The 22,736-nt window shown below is 38.1% G+C and overlaps 1 long non-coding RNA gene across 1 annotated transcript; it reads left to right on the forward strand.

Moving 5' to 3' along the window:
* Positions 1-2,029: 2,029 nt before the first annotated feature.
* On the forward strand, positions 2,030-8,982 carry LOC118353504 (uncharacterized). The gene is made up of 3 exons (XR_004812603.2): positions 2,030-2,078; positions 7,513-7,587; positions 7,923-8,982. It is a non-coding gene; the product is annotated as an uncharacterized LOC118353504 (long non-coding RNA).
* Positions 8,983-22,736: the final 13,754 nt, after the last annotated feature.

Consider the following 22,736-nt stretch of genomic DNA (forward strand, 5'->3'; position numbering starts at 1 on the left):
TGAGCCAAAGGCAGACACTCAACCACTGAGCCACCCAGGTGTCCCTATCCCTTACATTCTTAATCAAAATATTGTAGAAGAATAATCTGACGTCTAAAGTTTTTTAAGTAAGTCTAATTTTTAAAAGTGTAAAGTCATGATAGTCCATGGGCATGGTATCTGAAAGCAAAGATTGCTAATGCAAGTTTGACAACGGTCATTTGAAAATTTTATTTATTTTCTTTTTCTTTTCTCTCCTTTTTAATTTCAAAAAGTTTTTTCATTTGGCTTACTAGTCCATTTTATTTATTTTCTCAGTCTTATTGAAATGTAGTTCACACTTAGAATTGTATAAATTTAAGATGTATTATGATTTGATATATGTATATTATATACGTTCAAAGTGTATAATGATTTGATATGTGTTTATATTGCAACATGACAATGAATTTAATTAGTATCCGTCATCTTTGTTTTCATTTAGTCACAGGTAGGGGAGATGTAAGGATCAGTCTCAAAATGTAACGTCAAGTTCTATATAGCTTTAGTAATAAAGATGAAATACAATTATGTTAAACATACAATACAATATAATGTCTCAGAATAGCCTCTTGTATACTCAAATGTTAGTTACTATCACTATTATGTTTAAGCTGATATTAACACATCAAATGTTTATTATTGTATTTTAATTTCTCTAAGTTACAATATTCGTATAATATACCAGGAACTGTGCTGACTTATTACAGTTTGTTTTATTAGTTGTTCTCTTTGTCCAAAGAACATGCAACCTCAGATTTTAGTGCCCAGGACTAATTGTAAGTCTAGAATTTCTATTGAATTTCACTACCACCATTTCAACACGGGTATGGAGAAAGAATCTATTTGGAGTGCAAATTTATCCAGATTCTCAACTGAAGTTCATCTAATAATCATTCTTTGAGAATACTCTATGTTCTTGAATTTGAGTGTGCAGAGCTTATGGCCCTGTTCTTAGGTAGTTTACAGTACAAGTGGAGGAGACAGATGCATAAACAGATAGATTGTATGTGATGGGGTAAGTGTTAGTAGTCAGCTGTGGGAGCCAGAGTAGATAACTGCCTGGGGGAGGTGGAAAAAGGTTACCCAGAGGAGATGGCATTTGATCAAGGTTTTAAAGGATGGGAAGGAGTTTCCTCAATTTCTTTCTCTGTAAACAGAGGCAGTAGGACAGGATTTTTTTTACTCCAAATTTCCATGATTTTTATGCTGTGGATCCCACTTTATCAATAATGAGGAGCATTGGCATGGGGCCTTTGCATTTTGATTTTTGCAGATCTTATCCGCACAATTCTGTGGCTTCTCCATCTATAGTAGGAGCATCAGTTGACTGTTCAGCTGTTCTGCTAACCTGCCAGATGGCTGAGCTTTTAGATTTCAGGACAAAGAATTCACACAACTGGCTGAATGTTTCACTTTTCATCAGAAAATTTTGGCATCAGGTGGACAATAACCATGGACAAACTTCAGGAATTTGAGTGATTTGGATTTGGTACAGAGAAAATAATAGCTTAGATTCTGATTTGAAGTGAAGCTCAATTATCCTCAGCCAAAAAATAGCCTTTCTTCTTCCAAGTGGTCTAAGATGCTCATTAGCTCTGGCTTTGGTCCTGGGGTATTTTTGTAATGAAGTCGGCTGAAAGTTTGCAGGACAGATGGAGTTGCCATCTTTCATGGGGCTGTAGAAGAGAGCAGAGCTGAGTTAGAGACTGGAAGAAATTAAAAAATTCAATGAGAAGAAAGGACCAAATGTCACCTGAGTGATTATGTAATTGTGCCCAGATCTTTCTCAACAATTCATTGGTAATTATAGTGGTATTTTTAAATAAACCAACCTTATTTAGGTAAAATGCACACATTGTATAAGTATACAGTTCCTTGAGTTTCAGTGAATTTCTGCACCCACAAAATCATCATGTGGCTGAGATATAAAATACCATTGTCAGCCCAAAACACAGTCCTTCCTCCACAATTTTTCTCCATCCCACACCCCAACCTTACATAACTGCTAACCTGCTTTCAATCACTGTAGATTAGATTTGTCTCTTCTAGAATCTCATGTAAGTGGAATCATAGTATACTCGTGTGTGTGTGTGTCTGCTTTCTATTACCCAGCATATTTTTGAGATTCATCCATGTTGTTGAGTGTATCAGTAGTTTTCCCTTTTCATTGCTGATTCTTATTTCATTGTATGGAATACCACAATTTTTTTTTTTACCTGTTAACTTGTTGGTGAACATTTGGGCTCTTTCTGATTATGGACTCTATGACTAATCATGTATGATTCTTGGTGTGGACATATATTTTCATTTCTCTTGGATAAGTACTTAGGAGCAAAATTACTGGATTGTGTGTGGTAATGGTATGTTTTAACTTTATAAGAAAATGCCAAACTGTTCTCTAAGTGGCCCTACTTGTTTGCATTCTCATTAGCAATATTTAAGAGTTTCGGTTGCTCTACATCTTGGTTAACCTGGTTTTTAGAATTTTAGATTTTCAAGTAGGTGTGTAATGGTTATACATTGCTGTTTTAATATGCATTTTCTTAATGACTAATGATTTGGAGTTCCTTTACATTTGCTTAGTAGCCATTGATATACATTAAGTTGTGGAGTATTTGTTTCCATTTTTTTTTTTGCAGTGGTTTTAAAGCTTCTCTATGGCACCCATGTCATTCCATGAAGAGGCCTTGGGGCTACCATGGTAGATGGATTGGGTTTTACTTAAGATTATTCTGAAGACAAGTTTTCATGGCTAAAAGCAAAATTTGAAAAACATTGGTTTAAAGAAAAATTGGGAAGGGGGTAAATGGGGTTTCCATTCCTTTCTTCCTCAGGGCCTACTCAGTAAGTAATGAAGTGCTTGGGGAACACAAGTCTTAGAGATAAGATTTCTGAATTTTAGGAAGCCTTGTAGTAGAGAGAAACATGCCCAGGCTCCGGAGTCGCAGAGATCTGAATGTAAATTTGTTAGCTCTATAAACTTGGACAATCTATTATCTCCTTTGAGCCTATAGTTTTATCAGCTGTAAAATAATATAGCTATTATAAAAATATTGTAATGTGGTTAATATTATCTAACCAGTAGGTTATTCTGTAGATAAAATGAAAACATATATGTGAAGCATCTAGAGGTATGCCTAGCACACAGTAGCTATGCATCAAATGTTAGTTTCCTTTTCTTTCTCCCTACTCCTAAACTTGCTTTACTTCTCTCTCTTTATTTTTGGACCTCAGGATTCCTCACCATGTCACTCCATTTTTCCTAACCTTTAGAGGCTCTAGACTTAGATAAATTCTTCCTCCATTCTAACCTTTACCTGTTAGTATTCTCTGATGGAGTCCTGATGAAGGTGCGAGTAGCTAATCTGATAAAACAGAATTTTCTGTTAAGGTGGTAATGGTTGATAATATTTCGAAGTTTTCATAAGTTTCCAATCCAAGGAGTAGGATGAAAGTAAGAATGAATAACAGAAAAATTTAAAGCCTAACAAAGGCTGATTAGGGTAGGTAGTGTTTTTGGTATGGTTGGCTTTTCCCAGAATCCCATAAATCACAGTACATAGGTTGTTTTTGCCAGGGAGTTGGTCTGCATTTGGACATTTTCAATTAGTTGTTCCTTTTCAAGCTTACTTCTCTCCCCCTTTTTTATGAGGTCTTTCCCACCATTGTCTAGCAGGCCAGAGCCATATGGATGATTTTACAAGCCAGGTAATTTTTCTTTAATAAATATCTTCTGTTTCTCCACTACTTGTTGATTGCTTCTGAATTAGTGGCACTTTGAATAAAGGTTTTAAGACTTCTGATAAAACTGTAATTATTCGTAGTTGCGGCAAAACCCTGATTGAGTAGATAGGCCTGGAATTGGTTCTCTGGATTCTACTTTGGGAACTCATATAACATCTAGGCTAATAGATCTTCAAGGGCAGTTTGGATGATAATCAGCTCTACCTCAAAGATGTTGTGTAATCATCAAATACTAGAATATTATGGCTGGAAGGGTCTCAGGGAACGGTTAGTATAGCCTCACATCCAATTTTCAGATAAGAATATATATTATTGTGATTGAAAGTGATTTCTTGATAAATGTTAGTCTGTTTCATTGGTCACGATGTTAACCTCGAGATCATCACTGCTGACCATATTCTGAGACAGCTGATTCATTAATTTCTTGGACGTCACTTTTCATAATTAAGTTCACAATCCCTGATTCTGGTTACTGCTCGTCTGTGCAGTTTTGTTAACACATCTTATTTTTCTATTGCTTTGGGAACCAGAGAGTTCTGTGTAATATTAACATTATGCAAATAAAGCCAAACTACGCACAGTAAACTTTGGGTCCTGAAGTGAGCTAGCTTCTTCTTTGCCAAATTATCTTTAAGGACAAGTAAACAAACAACTCAAAAAATGTTTATAGCTTCCATGAGATAGCTGTCCATGAATGGGTCCTTACTTTGAAACTTTATCCTCTTTACAAACAAAAATATGTTCCCCCAGATGACTGAAAAAAGATTGCCTTCAAACAGGGTAGCTTGGGCTGACATACATCCAAGTTATCCCATCTGAATATTCCTGGAAAACTCAGTTCTGTTCTGAGAATGAAAAGTTATAAGAGAAAGTGCATGGAGACTCTGGCACTCTTTGCTCTTATCTGTCACACCGAGCCACTCTTGGTGGACCACCCTCAACAGTCTTTGAAATACTTAAATGTCCTTCCTGAAACAGTGTATGCCTCCACCCATTGAGCAAAATTGGTCAATATCAAGTCTTCATTGGAAAAATAGAAGACAGCTTAGAAGAGCATAGCAGTGGGCCAGGCATGGGGTTATGATGGCTTGGAATGAGGTAGTGGGAACACTGTTGGGAAAGACAAAGAATTCACATCCAAGTGCTGAGAGTGTGGAAAGGGAATAGAATTTTTAGTTTAAAATTTAAAATTAATTTTTAAAATACTCAGAAATAGTAAAAGAAGAGTTGCAACTGCACCACACTTACATTTTATTTGGATTGCCCTGAACACTCTGCCTAATGATACCTGCCAGGAGTTCCTCTTTTTCCTGTTTCACATGGTGAAACATCCATTTCACCTCCTCATCCATTTCACATGGTGGTGGTTGTATTGTCCTGTTGAGTTATGCTCATGTCTTGTTTTAAAAACAGCTGCACTTCCTTATGGGGAAGGGGGTACAGGCTATTTGTTTCACATTGTGTGAAATGCTGGAGAATCGCAAGGGAAGGAGGTTCTGTGCTAGCAGGCATTGTTAATATGCAGTGAACATGGAAAGTAGGCACTCAGGATTTGAAGGAATTTACAGGAAAGAGGCTGGAAGTCACCATCACTAATTAGCTTATGAAGTGGAATCAAACATACTTGTAATTTAGCACAAAAAGAATGTTAAGAGAGAAAAGCACAAAATATTTTTTAAACTCCCATACTTGGAAAGACTGTAAGTTGTAAAAAAAATTATTTTTTAGATCATAAAGTGAGATTTTAGATTGAGTATTGCTTATAAAAGTTCTGGAGGAGGCCTGGCTAAAAGGAGAAGGATTTTCTTTTGGGATTTGCATTGAGATTGATTTTTTTTTTTTAAGAAAAAGTCTAAATGTCTTGTTGAAACTCACATTGCTGGCTCCCACTCCGAGAGGGTATGATTCAGTAGTTCTGGAGCGAGGTCTGAGAATTTGCATTTCTAAGTCCCAAGGTAATGTTGAAATTTCTGTGTCCTAAGACCACTTTGAAAACCAGTGATTGATCAATTCCATTATTTTACACAGTCAAAACTCAAGCTAAATTTCATATTTTTGTGACATGGCCAGAGTTACATGCTTAAGTCTGGTCAAGCCAGGACTGGACCTAAAACCTGTGGACTCCAACTCCATAAGCATTTGTTTCATCTTTGGACCTTAAAATGTATGTCAACCAATGGCAACAAGACATTGTGGGCCTGGAAATATGTTTAGTAGAGGAGAAGAGTGAATCTAGTTGGCAACAGAGTCTGGTGCAATGTTATGGGAGGGTCCCAGGCCCTGTAATTCTTTGTGACTCTTGTTTTTAAGAATAATTAATTTATTTTATTTGTTTTAAGTCCCCACCCCCAACTATAATGGAAGCTCCAAATTGCAAAAAAATTTTGTATTTCTCTTCACTGCTGCATCCCCACCTCCTGTACTATGCCTGGTACATGGTGAGAACTGTCAATATTTGTTGAATGAGAGAAATGTGATGGTATACTCAACACTGAAACAGAAACATTTCCCTCTTTTCTTCTGTGAATGAGTGGTACTGGAGAGAGAGCAAACTTTACCTCCTCCTTCTTATGGCCACGGGTGAACCCTACAGTAGTTCCAGACTTGGATATGCCTTTGGCAAAAGCTGCCAAGATTCCCAGGCCACCCAAACCAAAACTTAGGCATATCTGGACCAGTGGTGACCAATTTGCTAGCTCTCTCTCCAGAAGAGGATTTCAAAGCCATCTTGATAATAATGAATATTCACTGACCCCTTACAATTTGCCGGGTACATAGGGGCATTAGCTTACTTAATCTTTAGAACTTCCCTGGAGCGAGGTACTATCATTGGCCTCACTTGACAGATGAGCACAGTAAGGCCTATAAGGTTAAAGAGTTGCTCAAGGCACATGGCGGAGTATTTGAGCTGAGGTTGTCTGACTCCATACACCATGCTCTTAATGATCTGACTGTGTGATCTTTTTATGGCCTTGTGAGCCAACTAAAGCTACACACATCCTTCAGATGAAGAGGAAGTCTTGAGGCCCATCAAAACTAGGGCTGGATTTCATCCTCTCTGGGCTAACTCAAACTATCTAAACCTATGACTTAGGGAAAAAAATTTCTTGGGAATAGAAGTAATTGGAAGGCTATAGCAGTGGATTACAATGAAATGTCAGAAAGCAAATCCAAGGTAGAGAGAAGTAAAAATATAAAATCATGGGTCGCTTGTAATGGCTTTGAGATGTTTTCTTTGAAGTCCAGTGGTTAGGAGTTCAGAGCAGAATTTTCTATAACATGTTACCTATCTGTCTGGAGAGTAAAATATTTTAGGCAGACTTTCTCTCTGTCTTTGTAAGGGGAAAAAATAGTCCAAAAGATAATAAAGAGTTGAGTAAGAAAGTTTTTCTTAAACTTCTTTCTGTTATAAGCATGTAGACATTGAACTTAACACTTGAGGTCTGAGCTCATTTTTCTTTTGACATCATCTGCCATGTTACATTGAATAAACAGAGTAGGAAATTCTTTACTCTTGGTACTTTGAATGTTGGACACCATTTACTTACAAATTCCTCCATATTGCTTATAAGAACACCTTAGGACACCATGATTATCTCAACGGATTGCTCTTTGGAAATCCCACTAACTTTGAACATAAGAAATGGAAGGGGCAGGGCTGAGTCCCCAAGTGCTCTCCTTATTTCACCCAGGAGTTCTTTTTGTGGTTCCCATCACTTATGTGCTCTCCTTATCTCTGTATTTTAGGCACCTCTGAGCTTACTGATGCCATATAACTAACTGCTCATCGAAAATGGTTGGTGGAGTTCCTTTTCCTACAGGGTAAGATACTCTGGTTTTAAAGGGATTTCCTAGTTAATTGCTATTAGATCACCTAGTAAATTAGCATCATTGTCAGATTTTAGTGAATTGTGCTGCGTAATAAACAAACCCTAAGTCTCAGTGGCTAACGATACACATTTATTTCTTGCTCATGTAATATAAGGGTCACAGGTCTCTAGCAGGTCTACTACACATGGCCTCTTTCTTCCATACTGAATGAGCAGCTTCTCTCTGAGATATGCTCTTTGTTATGGGTTGAGTTGTATCCTCACAAAATTTATATGTTTAAGTCCTGACTCAGTATGTGACCTTATTTGGAGATATGTTCCTTACAGAGGTAATCAAGTTAAAATGAAATCATTACAGTGGCCTTAATCCAATATGACTTGTGTCCTTATAAAAAGAAAACTTGGAGGCATACACCGAGGAAGAACGCCATGTGAAGAGACACAGTGAGAAGATGGCCACCTACAAGTCAAACAGAAAGACTGGAACAGATCCTTATCAACCTTAGAAGGAACCAACCATACTGACACCTTGATCTTGGACTTCAGCCTCCAGAACTGTGAGAGAGTGAATTTCTGTTTAAGATATTCAGTTTGTGGTACTTTGTTACAGAAGTCTTAGCAAACTAAGACGACCATCTTGTAAGAGAGATGCAGGCACAAGATGCTTAGCCAGACCACAGTCATGTGTAAGGCATCTTCTCCTAGTTGGCGGGGCATGCCCACTCACATTGTATTGATCAGTGCAAGTCACACGATCAAGGCTGGGAGGTATGTGCTTTCCTGTGGGGGTGGGATGCAAGGGGAGTGAAGGTTTGGAAATTATAACTCAGGTCACTCCGATTAGACGTACCGGATTGATCCCGGGGTCCTGGAATCAAGCCTGGCATTGGTCTCCCTGCTCAGCTGAGAGCCTGCTTCTCCTTCTCCCTCTGCCTGCCTCTCCTCCTGCTTGTGCTCTCTTTCTCTGTCAAAATAAATAAATAAATAAATAAATAAATAAATAAATAAATAAATAAATAAAATCTTTAAAAAAATTTACTTGCCAACTCGGATGTGGTTATTCAGTTTATATTGGTACCATTCATGGGTTTGCGAGTTTACAATAAAATATCTGGATGAAACAGTCCAGCTGACCACCCATTTCATGCACGTGTCCTTTCTCTACCATCCTGCAAGAAGATCTCCAGCATCAGCTCAGATTTCTCCAGAAGGAGAGGGCTTACTGTCTCTGAGGTGTTCTTCCAAATACAGAACTGAGCAACCTTCATGTTTGGGGACTGTCAGGCTTTTACACAATCCCCAAATCATGTGAAGTTAACTAAAGTCCTCTCAGACTCTGAATCAGGCACACATATAAATAAAATCCCTATTTAGAAAAACACTCTGCTTCCTGTTGTCATTTTTTCTTTCTTTTATATTCAGGCAGGGCAGACAGTGTTCTCAGGGGTTCCTCAAAACCACCTCTCTGAGACCCAGTGGAAACCAAGCACACAGATTAAATTATATGTGCACTTTCAAGGTTTCACTAAGAAAAATGTTCAGTGTGAAGACATGATATCTGAAGCTATCGTGATAACTGCATAAAGATCCTTGATCTTAGTGTTATGGTTTCTTAGTGTATTATATTTTAAAGAATAAATACAAAATGGAACCCACGCTTTTCCCTTTTAATGTTTTTTGACTTTGATTTGACTTTGATTTAATATTAATATTGCTACATTTGCTTCTTTTTTGATATAATTTGTTTTCTACATTCTTCAATATTTGGTCTTGTTTTATTTTGCTGAGATGTGTTTTTTTGTAAATGGAAAATAAATATTTGTAAACTCAACTTGGGCTTTTTTGTCTTTTAATATGGAATATTTGACCTGTTCACTCTATTATCATTATTGACAAATATTTGCTATGCTTTAAATTTTTGTTTATTATGTGCTTACACATCTTACTCCTGTTTCATTGCATGTTCAGGGAAATGAAGTGAGGGACGGTAAGTGCATATTTTTATATATAGTTATTCAATTAGTTAATCCAGTGATATCTCTGGGCTTCCTCCAACTCTTTATAGCTATTGATTGAATTTAGAGCACTCATAGAACCAATCCAGAGCAGTGTTCTCTTACACATGGATTTGATTTTCTCAGGTCTTTTTTACTCTTAGTCTAATACCACCTATCTTTCTTCTTTAATAAATTCCTCAAAATTTTTGATTTTCTAGTGATATTCTTTTTTGTTTTCTATTGCTACTGGGATTTTCTTCTTATTAAAAACTTTTGCTTTTGAGAGGGCAATGGTGGAGTCAGATTTTGAATGTGTGTGTGTGTGTGTGTGTGTGTGTGTGTGTGTCTAATGCTTCCTCCTTTGTAAAATCCTGGATTCTGCTCATCCTTTCTCCTCTCTTTTTTGGTATTTTCTTCTTTTCTCCATATCTTCACTGGTTTCTATTTGAAAGTCAAGTTAGGTTAGTTAAGAAGAGATTATAATGGATATTGTGCTTTCTTGTCTAGTCTGTTCAGTCGGTGGCACCTGGGAACCTGCTTGTAGCTTGATTCATTTTCATGAATTTTATTTTTTTTAAATAAAATGTGGCTAATTATTATTGTGTTGCTATTACAATGAGGCATAATCAAAATGGATAGTCAATCATCCACTGTGCCATTAGCAGATACCTTTTTAGGGGAGATAAAAAAATTCTCAGGGTACCTGAGTGGCTCAGTTGGTTAAGTGTCTGCCTTAAGCTCAGGTTATGATCTCAGGGTCCTGGGATTGAGCCCCATGTTGGGCTCTTTGCTTAGCTGGGTGCATGCTTCTACCTCTGCCCCTTCCCAGTGCTCATGCTCTCTCTCTCTCTCTCTCTCAAGTAAGTAAATAAAATATTAAAAAAAAATTCTAAAGACTCAGGTCCAGTGTCACATATAAGGTGCCCACTCTGGGCATTTTGAGATGGCACATATTAGGGGAGATATTCTTAGATTGCTGAACAGTTCAAAGGATTATTGTCTTTTGAGTCATTTATGCCTAGAGTTGAAAAGGGCAATTGTCTAAAACCTAAAACTAGCTCATAAATTTGTTTACATTATTGGAATCATCTAGGGAGGTTAAAAACATGCCTGGTTCTACTCCAAGAGATTTTACCATAAGCAGTTTGGTGTGTAACCTGGACATTGAGAGCTCTAAAAGTTCCCAAGGAGTTGCTAATGTACAGCAAATTTTGAGGACCACTGCTCTAAAATATCAGTAGGTAAAAGGTAGGACACCAGTGCCATGCCTCAAAATAGACGGTAAATCACAACTGGGAAAAGTCTCATCTAAAAATCCCTAGGGTGAATTTCAAACTCTTACCAGTAGGTTGAGACTCTTATTCATGCCTCTTTATACAGATTTTCTGGTCTTCTTAAAGTGGTCCTACCACCATCTTGGTCAAAAGCAAGTCACAAAGCTCTCCCAGTTAGAAGGGGAAGGGAAATGGACTCCACCTCTTAAAGGGTGGAGCAGCATGCTTGTAGAAAGGGAGAGGAATTATGGAACCATCTTTGGAGACCATCTAGCACAAGAATATTCTTAAATAATTTTCAGAATGTTAATTTTGTTTCTCAATTAGATTATATCACCTAGAATCCCGAGATAATGTATTTTCTCTATCTTTTATGCTTCCACAAATTGCTCTGGTAACAGCACGCACTTAACAAACAGATATTGCTAAGCTGATATTAATGCAATAGGTCCAAGTTTGAGCAAGTGTGGGGAGAGTAATTGACTTTTTCACTTGGAGAGAATCCACAAAAGAGGACAAAGAGATGGAAATTTACTTAGAGAACTATGAGTTTCCATGATTTATCTTGACTTCCAGGGAATGATACACACCTTTAAGTTTTCCTTCCTTCCTCCCTTCCCTAATTTCTTTATTCTTATGCCATCCTACGTAACCTTAAATGATCTCCAGTTTCAGAGGAGAAACGAGGGGAAGTGCTTGAGATGCTGTGCCACCTCCATGCATGTTGCCATGGTGACAGGAGGAACTGGTTCCTAAGGCCCCAGCCTGCAGGTACTTCTAAAAACCCGAGGCCTCTTTTGTTTTTCATCAATTCTGGATGCTAGCGTTTGCCACATAGCCTTTTCCTTGAATTATATTTAAAGATTAATGGTTTGTGGAAAAACATTCAAGGTTTAGGTTTCCATCAAGAAACTCCTAAAATAATCATGTAAAACAGAGCTGTGGAAACAGAGCCTGGTTCTTGAGGATTTTAAAGTATGAATCTAAAGCTACTTATAACCTGGATTTTTATCTCATTTTCCACTGGAAGCTACAATGGTCCAACTTTTGAATTAGAGTCTGTAGAGAGAGCCTTTGGCCTCAGGACTACTCATGCCCTTTATTATCATATATATATATATATATTTTCTAGGCAGCATTTTACCTTCTGGTGCATCTTTCTGGTGCGTATTCATGGGCCATGAACGTTAAAAAGTGAAGAGGCATTGTGGAAGGCAATAGTCATAGTCCAGCCATGCTGTGGAGAGCTGTCAGGATGCTGGGTTCCAATGGCTTCTGCTTCCTGTCAGAAGTTCCGATTGCCTTGGTTTTCCCAAGAGGTGTTCTGCTTTATCTCTAACTTAGAATGGATTTGGAATTCCTAGTAAGTTAGGACAAGAATGGCTAATATATATTATATATGCCATATATAATGAAACGCCTTGTGTAGTTTTGGAGTTGGAGGCCTGTGTTGTGGTCCTGGTTCTGCTACTGTCTTGCTGTAGGTCTGCAGTGAAGCCCTTGAAGGCTCATGGTCTCAGCTTCCTCATCCTTACAATGAGGCAGATTGCCCCCAAAGTTCACCCCAGCTCTGACACACTGTGTTTTCACAGCTTTGTCTCTGCTCAGCTCACCTCTGCCACCACTTCCCCTCTCAACTCCCTTTTGATTTTTCCTTTGAAATCAGCCTACATTTTGGGTTTCAGTTAAGTTGGAAAAGGATGAAGAGATTCTTTTTCTTTTTTGTCATGATAATGAACACCTCTTGGACTAATCTAAAAGTAAGTCTGGTTTTTGAGTAGAAGAATAGCAGCAAATTGTGCTAAAGACAAATGAGCCATCACAATTTCTTCTTAACACCATTCCTTAAGTGTCCCAGTTTGGTATACCTCAGGGCCTTTGTACATCCTGTTCTTTGAGCTTAAATGCTCTTCCCCTAGATCTTGTCCTGCCTGCCTCTTTCTCGATATTTAGGTCTCAGCTGGAGTATCTTTCCCTTGGAGGGGGCTTCCCTCTCACCATCCTGGTGGTCACATAATTGCAGAGCATCTCTCTCTGAAATGATCATGCTTGTGTATTTTTAGTCAACATATGCCTCCTCCTGGTGGAACCTTTGCCTCATGACAGCTGGGACCTTGTCTCCCTCATTCACCTCTGAATCCCCAGCACCTGGAACAGTGTCTAGCCTTTGGCCAGAACTCAGTGTAGGCACTGACCCTGTATCCCTAACCATTGCCCTACCATGCTGTTAAGAATGAGGAGTGCAGGCAGCTGCTGGAAGGAGGATGAGCAAGGTAGCATTAGATGATGAGAACCTAGTCATCAAGCCCATTCTCTTAAATCCTGACCCTGGAGATCCTGTCTCCCAAATCAGGCTTGTCAAATGACTGACAGCTTTTGAACTGTGATTTAACTTCTCTGGACATTGTATTACCCATATTTTAAATTAATGAGCTGAATTACTAAAATACCTCACACATGTGGAGGCCTTTTCTTGTCTCAGACACTGGTCCAGCATTTCATAGGCATTATCTCATTCAGTCCCCACGCTAGCCCTTTGAGGTAGGGTCTACGATGATCTCCATTTGCAGAGGGGACCTAGGGTTGAGCTGGAAAAACCCACTTGTATTGGGCTGCTCAGGCAGCCACAGCACAGTACCATAGACTGGGTGGCTTAAACAACAGAAATGAACCTTTTTCTTATAGTTTTGGAGGCTGGAACTTCCAAGGTGTGACAGGTTTGGTTTCTCCTGAGACCTCTTCCCGTTGGCTTCCAGACGGCCACCTTCTGTGTCCTCACATGGCTATTTCTCTGGGTAACTGCGTCCCTGGTGTCTCCTTCTTATAAGGACATCAGTCATATTGAATTAGGGTCTCATTCTGACCATCTCATTTAACCATAATTACCTCTTTAAAGACCCTATCTCCAAATACAGTGACATTGGGGGCTAAGCTTTCAAAACTAAGAATTTTTTGAGGGGATACAATTTAGTTTATAACACTGCCCAAAGCCACTCATCTCATAAGCAATGGAGAGGTTATTTGAATTTAGACCCCATCCCCATGCCTCTAATCACTACTCTACACTGTCGTGAGGATTTGCCCTCAACCATCATCCTTGAAATTTAAGCTTGGAAAAGCTGGGGGCCTCACCTCCATGTCTGCAAAGTGGATCTTGGGAGAGAAGGGCAGATGGCTGAAGGCTGGGTGACCTCTCAGCATTGCTTGTGGACATGCTGAGACTGGGTAATGAAATGTCCCATTACTCACGGCGTGTCTGACAGGAAAGTCGCTGTTCACAGGAATTACTGAACATTGCAATTAGCCAGAAACCTCTCCAAACGTCTTCTAGAATTATTGGAAGATAAATTTTACTCCAGTTCTCTCATGGATAAAGTGGCAGTTATCCAGGGACTTAAAAAGGCCAGGAAAGTTTAAAGAGGCAGAGTTGATATTTGCAGAAGTGTCTCATTGGAGCCCATCTCCTACGTTGACAGAAGGAGCAAACGGGGCAGCCAGGGCCCAGGGAGGGAGATCTTCCAGTAATGCTGGTTGGGTGGCTATGAGCCGCCGGGCCTAGCGAGTGTGTCTGGGCTGTCATTTGCCACCTGTTCAGTCATATCTTCTGAGCAGCTACCATGCACCAGGCACCCTGCAAGGAGGCAGTTATTTCTGCTCGGTGTAGCAGAGGAGCACAAGATCTAAATCACTACTCATGCTACAGAGCAGTGTGTACCTCCACAGCACCATTGACAGCACATTCCACACACCCGGATAATAATTTTAACTATGTCAAACCCTTCTCCTTCTTCTGCTCCCAACCCTCATGCTCTTCCTCCCACTACCTTCTTCCTTTATGTTTACTCTGTGGCAGATGCTTGTTAGACATCTCCTCATTCAATCCTTAGAGGATCCATATAAGGTATGATTGCTCTCACTACCATTTTATATATAGAACCAGCCTGCTGAACATTTTCAAATGGTGGAGTGTAGGGTTGACATTGTTCTATTTTTCTTTAGTCATTCCCTGTGCTATGTTGAATGTGTCTTTTCTGCTGGGTAGAAGGCTCCTGAATGACACTGTGGGCACTTCTGTAGCTTCCTAATTCACTTAAAACTTCTGTCCAATCTCAAACTCTTATGTCCTGTGTCCCCAGCCTACCAACATCCATACAACCATCATTCTATAATGAGATGCTTTACACTTAATACGATTGTAGATTAGAATTTTTGCCATGTCACATGTAACACAATGTCAATGAGTTTACTCTTAGAATTACTTTCCAAACACATTATTGAGGGTTTTCAGACAGGCTGGTCAAATGAGGGATGTACTGTACACTGGGGGATTGGGGCATTAGCTATTAATTGTGAGATGTTGTAACTAGTAGCTTCTTGCACACTGTCTAGTGCTATTGTGACTGATCTCATAAAAGGACTTTGCTTCTTTCTTTGCACTTGGAAAAACATGGAAATGTTCAAATCCTTTTCTCTGTGAGATCAATGTTTTTGTAAGATGAAGGCTCATCTTGGCATCATTGCTTTTCTTGAAAGCTTAGCATGAAAACAAGCCATTTAGGCAGAGGAGAAGAAGGATCAGGTCTCACAAATTTGAATTAGTGATAATCCTCAGTAGATTGCTTAAATAAGGGCCTCAGACACTTTTTGGACTTCTCTGTTTGTTTTGTGAGTCTGATGGCCTTCTGGCTTTAATCAAAATCTTGTCTGTTGTGATGAGAAAATAAATGTCAGAAAAATTTAAATCTACTTAAATGCAAGATACTTCAGAGGATTATAACCCTTCTTTGGTTTCAGAAAAATTGGATTTTCAAAAAAAGTTTTTAGGTCAACTGTATTTTAAGAATACAAAAACTAAATTGCATCAAAAGTACTGAAAAAATAAATTTATGTAAGCAAAATAGTAAGTTTGAAATATAAATTTTTATTTAATTCTACAGTCAATAGGCTAAAATTTCACAACCTATCAATTTTACATACATTTATGTGTGTTCAAATATATTTTAAAATTGGTATTCTGAAGCCATAAGTCTACAATAGCCTTCAGAACATATTTATTTAAATTATGTTTAGGGTCGCCTGGTGGCTCTGTGATTGAGTGTCTGCCGTCGGCTGAGGGTGTGATCCTGGGGTCCTGGGATCGAGTCCCATATTGGGTTCCTTGCATGGAGCCTGCTTTTCCTGTCTCTGCCTCTCTCTTCTGTCTCTCATGAATAAATAAATAAAATCTTTAAAAAATTATGTTTCAATATTATTCATTTATAGAAATAAACATTTTTTAAACCTAGAGAATATTTGTAATGAAATTCTATCAAGAACCAGAATCGAGCTAATTACTGACATTGAAAGCCAATATAAATTATTAACAAAAAAGTCAAGAAGAGACAATTAAAGAAAACAAAAACAATTCTGTTCCGTTGAGGAACATGTAATACCAGATAACAATAGCAAGAACAACAATTAGCATGGCTTCTTTATTTTTAGAAAAGATAATGGGAAAAAAGGTAGATAAAAAATTTTACATGCATTCCCAAAATGAAACTCATCAATGTTGCTAAATGAGTGACTCAACTGGGATGATTTGCCAGAGAGATATTACTTGGTCCAGCCTGTATGTGCACCAAAAGTAGTTACTGACTTCAGAAATATATAGAAAAAAAACAAAAACAAAAACAAAAACAAAAACAACATACATATGGTTTTCCAATACTACTTCAATTGTTTTTTTTTTGAAAGATTTTATTTTTTTTATTATTTATTCATGAGAAACAGAGAGAGACAAACAGATACACTTTAGGCAGAGACACAGGCAGAGGGAGAAGCAGTGCTCCATGCAGGGTGCCTGATGTGGGTGGGACTCAATCCCGGGTCTCCAGGATCACGCCCTGGGCCAAAGGCAGGCGCTAAACTGCTGCGCCACCCAGGGATCCCTATTTGAATGGTTTTAAACATGATCTTTAATCTGTAAATGTCCTACAGATTAAACTTTTCTCCTATACGGTCACCCAGCTGTGGCTTCCCAGTTGAGCAGGTCTGTGCCGTTGAAGACCACTGGTATTTTCTGTGGAGAGGAACATCAACTCCCTTCTAGACAATTAGAACTTTCAAGGTCCCTTATGTCTTTGATGCTGCACCTCTAGCCAACGTCATTTTGTGAACCGGACCGTGAGAGCTTCTTGGAATGTGTGTGGGAACTATGGGAATATGATGGGTCTTAATACAGCAACATGATTGCCATTACTGTTGTGTATGTTGGGAGAATTTGTGTGAAAAATATAGTCTTTTAGTGGTTGGCACTTAAATTCTTCTGAGGGAGTAAACTGTCTTTGTTTATAATAACACTTTACTAAGGCATTTGAGAAAGGAGGTGAGAAAGAGCCTGAGGTCAATAAAATAAAATTTATTGCTTTTTAAGCCAAAGCAATAAAAGACACAAAATGCTCAAAACAAGAAAATAAAAACTGTTTGGCTGTCAGAGGGAGAGTGAGACTGGGTACCATAGGGATGTAGTGGCCAGTGGAAACACCCAATAGGTGGGTGGCCTGATGTTTAAAAAGGGATGCTTGATTTTAAATGGATTGTGTATATTTCTGTTTATATGTACCTCCCTTTCAAATCTATAGTAAAATAAACATTCCCCTCACCTATTTCTGTTAGAAATTGGGAAATGGAGGGAAGAACTGAGTTTTACATTTAGGTCCATGGGGCAGATACAAAGTGACAAGATGGTACATCAGTTGAGCAAGCCAGGTTAGGCCTAGAAGATCTGAGAACAGATCCCCAAGGAGTTTGCAAAAGTTATGGAAGATGGGTTTGGAATTGGGATTTTGATGCAATCTCAGGCAGATCTCAAGGCACCATGGAGGCATCACCTGACATCTTGGTTACAAAGAACAAGGAAAGCAGGTCCTAAATGGATCGTGAAACTGTAGTTATCCTTTTACTAAAGAGATGCCCTTTTGACATTACCTTTTAATACTGTTCAGGCCCCCTTCCCTGATGTCTTCATATTTTCTCAGTGGGGAAACAGACCCAGATGGATAAAATCCCTAGCTAGTAAAATAAACATTCCCCTCATAAACATTCCCCTAATAAACATTACCCTGAGTTAGAAATAAAAAAGAGTGTGCTTGAAAAAAGTCTTGAGTCATGAAAACTGCAAAATATTACCTTGAGAGGATTGCCAGATCCTAAAGTGTATCTGACTTAGAAAGGAGAGATGTCATTGATTGATAGAATAATTTGTCTTGCTAAGTTGGCATGAAGAAACTTACTTCCTGACCTTAAACACTCTTCGGGTGGATCCAATTCTTTTTGCTGAATTGCATTCTCTTGGGACTCTTAACATCTCATTCCAGGTGAGAAAGCTGTTAAGAGCTGCACCCATTTATTTTTGGTGTTAGGGCTGACTGGTGATCTTTATGAGCAACCAGAGCCAAAGGTGGACTTTGAAGAAGCATGAAGTACAACGTAAATTTCAAGTTCATGATTAATTTCTGTCAATCCCCTTCTTTAAGATTGCCTTTTTGGTATAAAAGAATACATAGTGACGACAACATCACATTCTGATGATCAACTTACTCTTTAGAGATGCTAAAAATATGGTTTATTATTATGGTGCTAATCATTTTGCAGTATATGTGTACCAAGTCAATACATTACACACCAACCATATTAAGTGCCAACCATATTAAATTTACTAAGGTTTATATGTCAATTATGTCTTAATAAAACTGGAGAAAAGAAAATTGATTTTATGTAAGAAGAACTTTTAAAAATACCTAATTGTTTTCTTGTCTATGTTTGATTTAAGGACTTGTTTTTCTTCCTAGGTGAAATGTCTGGGTCACAATTTATTTGCGATTTGAGAAAAGCTATCTGTCGGATTTGAAATATGAACAGAACCTTTTTTTTTTTTTTTTCAGAAAAATGTCAACTTTTAGGCTGCCCATAGCCATTTTTTTCTGATTTTTACCCCCAAATACTTGAAGATAAATCCAAAGATATGCAATTGGTTATTTTTCTACCTAACTTTTCCCATTGATCTCTGCTTCTTTTTCTTCTGGAGACCCTTCTCAAGGGGATGCTACTCTTCTCATGATCCCTAGGTTTTTATGCCTTTTCTACCTTGAACCCTACTAGGTTCTCATGAATTTCCAGTTTTGTTCTCTTTGAGCCTTTCACTTCTCTCTCCCCCTATCATGCTTAGGAATGACATCCTAATTTCTGAGAAGGGTAAGGCTGCCTGAAGGCAACTTCTTCCATTCCTCCTTACTTCAGATATGGCCATTTCAGGTGGTATTTTATGCTTCCTCTTTCTTCCCAGAGAAAGAATTTCTCCTTTTCCTCTCAGGTTAGCTCCTCTATCTGTACTCTAATCTTTCCTCTTCCTTATTCCTGATGGCCGTCCTTCTGTTATTGCTCCCACTGCATTGGATTCTTTTTTACACCAAAGGTGTTCTCCTAGGCCTCTTATTTTCAACCACCTTGGTGACCTCCTCCAGTCTTCCTTCTTATAAACTTTAGATCCATATCCATGCTTCCTCCTCTAGGATTAGGCGACTGTACAGGGTGAGATGGCCAGCAGTCAACCTACCACAAACACAAATCTCCGTGTCTCTCTTCATCCTCTTAATTATGTCCTCCTTCTCCTCTTAGAATGCCTACCTTAATTGGTTGCATTACCATCTTCCTTGCAATCCAAGTGAGAAGCCCCTCCCTTATTCTAACAATCCTCATCACACACAACCCCAATTCACCATAAACTCCTTTTGACTTCTTGTCCACAATATTTCTCTTCTCGGCGCCTTCCTTTCATCTCATTCCCCTGGTTTCCACTTATATTTATCTTTGCTGGAATATTGCCACAGCTCTGGCCTCTCTTTATGGTATTGCTGGGAACACGAAATGTGGTGACCCAGTGCAAGCCTGAGGAACCTAGGAAGTACTTTGGCTATGAGACACACCAATAGTGACAGGATTCCTGATCACTGAGTGTCCATTTAGCTCTGTGTTCTGTAGGTAACAATAGATCTCGAGTCCAAAATCTGTATATTTTTGAGTTCCTAAACAGTCAACCATTTCCCTCAAGGCAGGGCTGGACAACTCTAAATCCAGAGTACCACAGGGCACCAAAATTGCAATAAAAAGTTCTTTTGAAAGATTTGGTATTTTAATAGAAGTATTAAGTAGGCGTTATGGGCTAGATTTCATTCTTGGACTTTCTTACCCTTATTTTACAGTTTAGTATAATTATATTTTTGAATGACATTTAGGGTAGGGACATATATATTGAATGATAATTGGCTGGGAAATGTACTTACTCTTCTCATTATTAAGGTCTCTGAAAGTCTTAAGCTGATTCTGCCTTGAGGACATGCTCAGGTTACCATAGTGACTAGTTGGGAAGGGTCCCATGATGTCATCAGCCCTGAGATATTCCCAATAGTGAGGCTCTAGTGCTAAATCCAACTAGACTCCATTTTCTTACTCCTGGGAAATTTCCTATTTCTTTGTCTTATTTTCTTACTGTTGGTCTCAATCTAAATAGACTGAGCCCAAAGCTTTGAACCTAAAAGAGAGGTGTCTGGAACCACTGCCCTATCTCACAGAAGAGTCTTTTGACCCTGAATAAATTCATAGCTTCAAACTGGCTTAATTGGGAGGGACATAGCTATTTTGATTGGCAATAAGATTTGAGTTCAAGATCACTGCGACATCTAATAACACTCTAGAATTGCTGAAAGGGACTTGCTTCAAAATTTATTTATAAAAGGCCATTTCTGGTTAACTTCCCAAAACAAAGATGGTGTGACCCAAAATGACTCCCTGTTCCCACCATCTAGAGTAGAACTTGTTGCTCATCTCAGGAGAAGTATTAAAATTAACTTATTTGTGCCTTAGCACCTTCTTTATTCTTAAGAAAATGGATATTTGTGTTGTTGAGTCTGTGATTTTCCATCTGGCTTTGACTTTTGTCTGCTGACTTCTTTGACTCCACCCTTGACTGGAAGGACTGTCTCATGGGACATGCATATCAGAATTGTGTTAACTAGACTGCCGAGTGCCAGTTTGCCTGCTGGGGACACCACACTCTAAAAATCCTGCTGGGCAAATTGTCAAAACCCAGTTCCCATTCAGTCCATAGAGAATGTGAAGATAAAACCAAAACCACCTTGGTCAATTGCATTAAACACATTTTCACATGACTCAGAAAAAAATGTTTGGCTTAAAAAAAATATCCCATTTGGTTTATTTAAAAATTCCATTGTCTTATCATTGTGTGAGGATTTGAAACTGGCAGCTACATGGATGCCTTAGATGTTTCTGGTGTGTCTTTGAAAGAGGCTCAAAGTGTTCAAAATAAGCCAAGTCCTTGAAATCGGCTAACAAATTTTTAATGTAAATGTTTTTAATTTCTTTCATTACTAATTTTTTAAATTGGCAAACATTTTTTCCAATTTTATTGAGAAATAATTGATATACATCACTATATAAGTTTAGGACACACAGCATGACAGTTTGATTTACATATATTGTGAAATGATTACCACAATAGGTTCAGCCAACGTCCCTCTTTTCACACAGATACAATGAAAAGAGAAGAAAGAAAGAAAGAAGGAAAGAAATTTTCTCCTTATGATGAGAACTCTTAGTAGTGTTAACTATAGTCAGCATCTTGTACATTATATACCTCGAAGCTACTTATCTTGTAACCAGATATTTGTGCTTTTTGACCACCTTCCTCTAATTCCTCCTCTTTCCACCTCTGGATCTGATGACTACACGTCTGCTCTCTTTTTACGAGTGTTTTATTTTTTGTTGAGTCTACGTGTAAGTGAGATCTCACTTATTTCACTTAGCATAATGCCTTCAAGACCCATCCATGTTGTTGCAAATGGTAACGTTTCTTCATTTTTAATGGCTGGATAATATTCCATTGCATATATACGTACCACAGCTTCTTTACCCATTCACCCATTGATAGACATTTAGGTGTCTTGGCTACTGAAAATATTGCTGCTATCAACATGGGGGTGCAGATATCATTTTGAGTTAATGCGTTTGCTTCCTTTGTATATGTTCCTGGGTGGAACTGAACTGTTGGATCATATGATAGCTTTATTTTAAAATTTTGGGGGACCCTTTGTACTGTTTTTCCAGAGTGGCTGTACCCATTTATAATTCCACCAACAGTGCACAAAAGTTCCCTTTCCTTAAAAAAAAAAAGTTCCCTTTTCTTCACATCTCTGCCACCATTTGTTATTTTTTTGTCTTTTATGATGGCCATTCTAACAGGATTGAGATAATATCTCATTGTTGTTTTAATTTGCATTTTCCTAATGACTTGTGATGTTAAATATCTTAACATGTACCTGTTGGCCTTTTGTATATCTTTTTGGAGAAATATCTCTTGGGTCTTTTGCTCATTTTAAAATTGGATTATTTGCTTTGCTATTAAGTTGTATGAGTTCTTTATATATTTTTGGCATTAATATATGGTTTGCAAATATTTTTTCCTATTCCATAGTTTGTCTTTTCACTTTGTTGCTGGTTTCTTTTGCTGTGCAGAAGCTTATTAGTTTGATATAGTCTCACTTGTTCATTTTTTATTTTGTTGTTTGCACTTTAGGTGTTAAATCCAAAAATTCATTACCAAGACTTATATCAAAGAAGTTTATTATTATGTTTCCTTCTGGGAGTTTCACAATTTCAGGTCTTACACTTAGGTCTTTAATACATTTTAAGTTCATTGTTGTGAGTGGTATAAGATATGGGTCCATTTTCATTTTTTTATATGTGAATATCCAATTATCCCAGGACAAATTGTTGAAGAAACTTTTCTCCATTGAATATTCTTGGCTCCCTTGTTA

Source organism: Canis lupus, chromosome 37 (genome assembly GCF_003254725.2).
Source record: "Canis lupus dingo isolate Sandy chromosome 37, ASM325472v2, whole genome shotgun sequence".
Classification (NCBI taxonomy): domain Eukaryota; kingdom Metazoa; phylum Chordata; class Mammalia; order Carnivora; family Canidae; genus Canis; species Canis lupus.